Below are 7,547 nucleotides of genomic sequence, written 5' to 3'. Positions count from 1 at the left end.
TCTCTCTCTCTCTCTCTCTGTCTCTCTGTCTCTCTCTCTCTCTCTCTTGCTTTTTGGAGGGGAATGTAGTGCAGTTGGGGTTAAGTGACTTGCCCAAGGTCACATGGCTAGTTTTTTGTGTTAAGTGTCTGAGGCTGGATTTGAACTCAGGTCCTCCTGACTCCAGGGCTGGTGCTCTATTCACTGCACCACCTAGCCTCCCCCAGTGACCCATCTCTAACTCAGAAGGTAAAATCCATATCCATAGTTCTAGCAGGTAGAGTTATGATATAAAGAAACAGTATGAAATTTCCTCATAGTCCCCAAATAGTTCTTTGATTTATAGATTCTTACTTAAACTCTGTAAAACCCTGAAAACAGTCATATAAATTGAACTGAGGGACAATAATAACTTGCAGCCATCCTTTCCTTCTCATATTTTCAAGGTGCTTTCAAACATGTTCTCTCAGTACATTTGTAATCGGGTGTGCCCGGTCAGTGTCCAGTGTCCAGTCCCAAGAGCGTGCATTGATTTTCCCTTCTCCAGAGCATGGTCAGTACTCTTTGCTTCCTGCCAATGTAACACCTGGAGACATTTTGTGATTTTCATCAATGTAGGAACACCCAGTGAGTGACTTCTGCCAATGCAGATCAGTACTTGTTCTGAGATTTCTAGAAAATTGTATGGGGGCACAGAGAGGTTAGATTATCTGCCCAGGGTGAGCCCAGGTGTTCCTGACTTTAAGGCCAGCTGTCAATCTCCTGCCCCAGACTGCTTCTTTGTGCCCCTGGCACATAATAGGCACTCCATACATATTGGTTGATTGATTGGGTGGGGAGGGGGAGAAGAGGTAAGTCTTGATCAGGTTGGTGCTTACTGGTCTGTTTGCTATCCATGCTTAAATGCCTTTGCTTTATGTTTCTCTGGTCCCATGCAGCTAGATGGTGCAGTGGATAAAGCACCATGCATAGGGAGTTAGGAAGACCTGAGTTCAAGTGTGGTCTCAGATACTTAGTAGTTGGATGACCCTGGGCAAGTCACTTCACCCTCAAAAGAGCTCGAGAAAGAAATGACAAATTGATTTAGTGTCTTTGCCAAGGGGTCGCAGAGAGTTAGACACAACTGAAACAGCTGAGCAACAACAAATGGGGCTTTGGGTGTCAGTACCCCCCAAATGGGGGTGGTTAGGAGCTACCTGCCGGGCAGGGTTGGTGAGTGGCCATGAGCAATTCAGATGTTGTTGAGGCAGCAGAGTGGAGAGAACCCAGGAACTGGATTGAAGAGACCTGATCTTAAATCTCAGTCCTGCTAGTAAACAGTACTAGCTGAGGGACCGTGAACAAGTCACTTTAACCTCTGCGCCCCAGCTGAGCTTCTCATCTGGAAATCTGGGATAATGCCTATTTTTCCTCTCTCATGGATTAGTAGTAAAGAAAGAGCTTTGTCAATGTGAAAGTAGCCCGGATACCTACCTAAACTTTTATCATATGGTGTATCAAGCTTAATTAGAGTTTGAAGGGATTTTTATGATGATCTAGTTCAATGCCCTCATTTTATAGATGAGGAAACTGAAGCCAGAGAGGTGAAGTTATTTGCCCAAGGTTACCCAGAGTAAAGTTGGGATTGGAAACCGGTTCTTCATACTAAAAATTCAATGTGTTTTTGCACTCTAGCATACTGGATGAACCATGATTGTAGGTCAAGTTTAGGGGCATATAAAATGAAAGATGCAGCCCCAGTTTCTTTGTCTGAACATCTCCTTGAGGGTCCCAATATGGGGGCTGCATTAGGAAGGAAGCACATCTTAAGACCCCCAGGAGATCAGTTCTTTTCTTAGGGGCAAACTCTTCCCTGAAAGTTGGTGCCTATGAGTTGGAATGGGGTGTGAAGGCAAAGGGGATCATAGACTAGAACTGAATAAAGACCTTGGTTAAACTGCAACTCCCTCACTTAACAGATGGGGAAACTGAGGCCCAGACAGTTTAAGTGTCTTGCTGAAGGTTACACAGCAGAACCAGAATTGAATCTAAATCTCATTCTCTTTCCATTGTAGCATGGGATTAGAACATGTCCACTTGTTTTAATCCAGAAGTTTCCTCTTTTCTTAATTCTTCTTCCATTGTGATTCAGGGGAGAGAATGTCTCTTGGCCTCAGATGAAGACATATTGATAGAAATGGTCTTTGAAATGTAAGTCCCAAGTTATATTAATTGAACCAGCAGGTGGAGTAGCTAGCCACTCGTTGGAGAGTTCCATGCTCACACGGATGACTTGTATATGCCCAGTCATGCATATGGGTGGAAGTGCTAAGGACATGTTGTGAGTTTTATGGGTACCAGACAATCTATGACCTTCTATGACTCAGGCCCCCTGTAGAAGATGGTGCCAATTTGCTGTCAGGTGGTGTGTGGATTTGTACATCTGCCCAATCAGAATGAGCTCTGAGCCCCCACCCACTGGTGAAACCCTATCTCCTTTCTTGTATTTCAGGGAGCAGTGGTCATGTGATCACAGCATAATGGACTTGGTGCTACTCCATAGAAGCAGATACATATGCTTGAATACAGAATGAAGCATTTACTCTTAGCATAGATTATAAAGCCACAGAGTCATAATAACTGATTACATATGTATATATGCATGTATGTGTATACATGCATATATATATATATATATACATATCTATCTATCTCCAGGATTTAGGAAAATGACAGGTTTCCAGGGTCTTGGTAGATCACACACACACACACACACACACACACACACAATCTACCAAGACCCTGGAAACCTGTCATTTTCCTAAATCCTTGAATTCCCCCCATATTTAAGGATGATCTGTGTTCCAGGAAAGTACAGTTTTCTTTCCCTTCCCTTCCCTACTGCCACTCACAACCATAATTGCAATGCTCTGATTCAGACCTTAGGTAACTTGGTGGCCCTGGGAGTCTGCAGTTTACCCTATTGTTGCCTGACTTGGTTTGGCTGCCACATGGGCTGTAGCCTCAGAACTCCTAAGCTCAAGTGATCCTCAGCCCCAGCCTCCATGCCTATTCTGGAAACAGTTACAATCCTCCCTTGAGTGGACAACAGAGTATGTAATAGTGGTTTGCTCAGGATGTTTGAGTCACATGTCTAGTAGGAGATGCTGATGTTGAAACTCTGGAGGAGCTCTGGACCTGAAACTCACAGGGAGTGGACTTGGATCTGGGGAGACTCAGAACCTTGATAGGCACCTCTCAATGCTATGTCACAAGTCTACGACCACTGTTTTCTGTACCTCAATTAAATAATCTGTAAAATGGATATTAAGATGTTTGTGTGATGGGTATATAGGTTCAAAGAGGAATGTAAAATAAATTTTTGTTGTTCAATCATGTCCTCTTTGTGACCTATTTGTAATTTTCTTAGCAAAGATCCAGGAATGGTTTGCCATTTCCTTCTCCAAATCATTTGACAGATGAGAAAACTGAGGTAAACAGAGTGAAGTGACTTGCCCAAGGTCACACAGCTAGTAAGTGTCTGAAAGCAGTTTTGAACTCAGGTCAGGTCCAGAGTTCTATTCACTGCTGACTTGGATGACTCAGGAAGAGAGAATGAGGCTGACAACTTTCAGCACCCACTTAAATCCAACTTGCACACAACTGAAAACATCACCTGTGATGAAGGGTGATGAAGGGTGAATGACCACCACCTTGTTCTCTTCTTACAAACTATAGGCGAACTTTTTATACTAGCAACATTTTAATATGTTCTTATTGGTAGTTTTTGGCACATTTTTCCTTTTGGGGCTTAACCTTATTAAAAACTTCCATAACTTTTTTTTTAAAGAAGCACACAGTAATAAATCTGGTTTGCAAAGTGCTCTTCACAAATATTTTCACAAAAGACTCATAGGTCTCAGGTTGGAAGGTCCAAAAGCCTCATTTTATAGGTGGAGAAACAGAGAGCCAGGACAGGAAGTGATTGGCACATGGTAGCAGAGAGCCAGGCTCCAGGGTGGGATTTTTCTCTAGGTCTTCTGCCTCCGTAGCTCCTCTTTCCATTGTATTCTGGGGAGCACAGCAGAGGGGCTTTTGTGTGCCATTGATTGGAAGCACTGTTGGCGTTAGGCTGGAGAGGGCTGTGGGAGATGGAGCAAGTTGGGGAGCCTTCATGGAGAAGGAGGACTTAAGCTGTCCCTGAAGGAAGGGTAGGTGGAAGGGAGGAAGAAGAAGACATTTGAAGCCAGAGGGGAAAGAATGTGACCAAAGGTGTAGAAAGGAGAGAAAGGAGCATATATGTGGTTGGGGGGTAGCAGCAATCAATGACTAAACTGCTGACATTGGATCCACTGGGTCTGTTCACAGCTCCATGACTCTCCCAACCCTTTCCCCAAGTATCTCTGGAATTACCGCAGAGGGTGTGTTTTTTGTTTCCCTGATTGGTGGAGCTGCACATGCTATGGAACAGAATCTCTAACGCTCTTGGGTTTTGGACTGAAGTGAGTGGTGCCGTTTCGTGAGCACGCTGCCCCTGATGGTATTCCACAGAAACTGCATGACTGACTGGTCAGGAAGGCTGCACTCCATAGGAAGTTGCACTTGTGGGGTCCCAAATCCCTTCTAAGTGCTAAGATTCTATGCTTTTGGTGTATGGAGAAAGTCTATAAGGGAAATGGAAAAACAATCCAGCATTTGCAGGTGAAGGAAGGAATGAGTAGCTCTTTGAGCTTCTTGCCCCCTCTTCTTTCCAAATGGATTGTTACATAACATGTAGGTCGGCAACTCCAGTAGTTGCACGTTCTGTGGTTAGATTCTGCCGCCTCAGCATTTCTCTCCAGTTCAGAAAATAGCTTGGAAAGTATATGGCAGGGGTTGGTAGGGGCAGTTAATAGCACAGGAGGGGCGGTAGTGCCTCTCACTAAGTTTTGATGTTCATCCCTTCTGGGAGCGGCCCCTCAGGAGCCTTAGTCATCGGAAAGGATGGAGAAATTGAGGCGATGGTCCCAGAGGGAGGGGAGGGGCAGCAAGTGGGTTAGGATGCTTACCTACTGACATTTCTAGTGTCTCTATCCTAAGATAGGGAATAAATGAACGCTGGTTAGTTCTTTTTTCCCTTTATCTTCCCTTACTTATTTAAAAAAAATAACATTCTTCTAATATAAAGCATTTATTTCCCTTTCTCACCCCGCCTATAAAAATTAAAACAAAACCCCCAAACAAATACTCATCTAAAAATTTTTAACAAAATATTCATTTTACACAACCAGTCATGTTTGCTATTGGGTCTCTATTTACAGCAAACACATAATGCCATAAGAAACAATACTGCAATGCTTTTGAAAGTCAATGCTAGTATCATCAGTTTGAAGTTAAGTTCTGAAACTTTGTAAAGTTTACCATATTATTTAAATTGGTAAAGATTACACCAAATATAGCAAGTACTCAAAGGTCTAAATATTACAAAAAACCTTAAATTTATAAAAGGCAAAAAATATCCCACATGAAAAAGTGAGTTGATAACAAGTAATTCATTTTTCTAAGATAACAAGCTATCTTTCAAAGATAATACAGTAAATTTTAATCTTTGAACATCTGAATATAGTTTTAGAAATATGTCATGGGGCAGCAAGGTGGCGCAGTGAATAGAGCGCCTGCCCTGGTGTCAGGAGGACGTGAGTTCAAATCCAGCATCAGACACTTAACACGTATTAGCCCTGTGACCTTGGGCAAGTCACTTAACCCAAATTGCCCTGCCCTCCCCCCTCTAAAAAAAAAGTAAAAAAAAAAAAAAAAAGAAATATGTCACATACATATATTCACTGTGAAGGGAGAAACAAATTCCCATCTTGACTATGCCTAAAAATGTGTCTCATTCTGTCTCCTGAGTTCATCTTACAGGAGGTGGATAGCATTCTTCATTTTCAGTCCTCTGGAATCATTAGTGATCATTACATTGAACAGAGTTGTTAAGTCTTTCAAAATTATTTGTTTTTACAATTCTGTTGTCATTGCTGTTTGTTTGGTTCTGCTCTCTTCATTCTTTGTCAATTCATACAAGTCTCACCAGGTTTCTCTAAAATAATCACTTTCTTAATTTCTTACAGTACAATATTATCTGATTATATTCACATATAATTACATTATATAATATACTTTAACCTATGAATATATAATTTGTTCAACATATTCATGTATTTGTTCAACATTCCCCAACTGATGGACACCTCCTTACTTTCCAGGTCTTGGCCTCCACAAAAAGAGCTGCTAGAAGTATTTTCATACCTGTAAGATCTTTTCCTTTTCCTTATCTCCTTGGGCTATAGGCCTATTAGTAGTGTAACTGGGTCAAAGGGTATGCAAAGTTTAGTAACTTTTTGGGCCATGGTTTCAAATTGCTTTCTGGAATGGCTTCACTAATCAGAGATCCATGAGCAGTGCATCAAATGTGCCTGTTTCCCATAGCCCTTCTAATATTTGTCATTTTTTCTTTTTGTCTTCCTTCCTTCCTTTTTTTTTTGATTAACTCTACCAATCTGAAGTAGATTTGTTTTACCTCAGAATTGTTTTAATTTACACTTCATTATTGGTGATCTGGACTATTTTTTTCAAATGACTATAGATAGCTTGGATTTCTTACCTTAAGAACTACCTTTTGTCAACTGACCATTTGTCAATTGGGAATGTTTCATACTTATAAATTCTAATCAGTTCCTCAGAAATGAGACTTTTATCAGAGAAACTAGCTGCAAGACTTTTTTTCCCCAGTTGACTGTTTTCCTCCTAATCTTAGATTTTTCTTTATTTCTTAACATTTTTTATTGATATCTTTAGTTTTTATGTTACCTCCATCCACACCAATTCTCCTTACCCAGTGAGTCATCTCTTGTAACAAAAAATAAAAAGAAAGAGAAAGAAAGAAGTTCAGCAAAACCAACAGGCACATCACCCTGGTATGGCAACAGAGATATCCACTGTTAATTTTCCAAAGTCTCCTTGTAGTAAAATGAAAAACCTGCTGTATTTAGGCTCTCAGAACCTTAAAACTGGAAGGAACCATAGAGTTCAGCTCCTATGCAAAAAAAAAGAATCTCCATTGTAATGTACCCCAACAAGTGACCAGCCAGCCTTTGTCTGAAGACCCCTCAAAGGCAGCTCATCCCACTTTGGGGTTGCTCTAATAGTTAAGAATTTTTTTTCTGACCTCAAGCCCAAGTTGACCTGTCAGTAGCTTGCCCCTCCTGGTTCTTCCTACTGAATTAAAATAGAATAAACCAGAATCAGGGGAACTTGGGTTTGAATCTTGGTTCAGTCCATTTGCTCCCTGGGCTGACTTAGGTAAATCACTTCACTTCCTCTCAGCCTTGGTTTCCTACTTTGTAAAATGAAGGAATTAGACTAAATGGTCTCTAACAGCCTGCCCAGATCTAAAATCTACAGCCCCGTGATTTTCACTGGGCCATGGCAAGCAGCGATAGCAGTAATCCTTCTAGTTTAGGGAGTTTTAAAATCTTTTTTGGGTCATTGGTCCCTTAGGTAGTCTGGTGAAACCTAGGGATCCCTGCTCAGAATAGTGGTTTTAGATAAGA

General features: G+C 41.4%; 1 long non-coding RNA gene across 2 annotated transcripts in view; it reads left to right on the top strand.

Moving 5' to 3' along the window:
* LOC138162107 (uncharacterized) overlaps positions 1-7,547 on the top strand; it is a 77,146-nt gene that overhangs the window by 43,548 nt on the left and 26,051 nt on the right. Inside the window, exon 4 of one of the 2 annotated variants that reach the window (XR_011168550.1) lies at positions 6,201-6,245. The exons of the other annotated variant lie outside the window; for it this stretch is intronic. This is a non-coding gene — a long non-coding RNA (uncharacterized lncRNA). The remainder of the gene's footprint in view (positions 1-6,200; positions 6,246-7,547) is intronic. 2 annotated transcript variants of the gene reach the window in all.

This window comes from Petaurus breviceps, unplaced genomic scaffold (genome assembly GCF_028583685.1).
Source record: "Petaurus breviceps papuanus isolate PSGF00001 unplaced genomic scaffold, PetGlider_PUasm1.0 186, whole genome shotgun sequence".
In the NCBI taxonomy this organism is placed as follows: domain Eukaryota; kingdom Metazoa; phylum Chordata; class Mammalia; order Diprotodontia; family Petauridae; genus Petaurus; species Petaurus breviceps.
The sequence above is the reverse complement of the archived record's forward strand: the minus strand, read 5'-3'. Positions and strand labels throughout refer to the sequence as shown.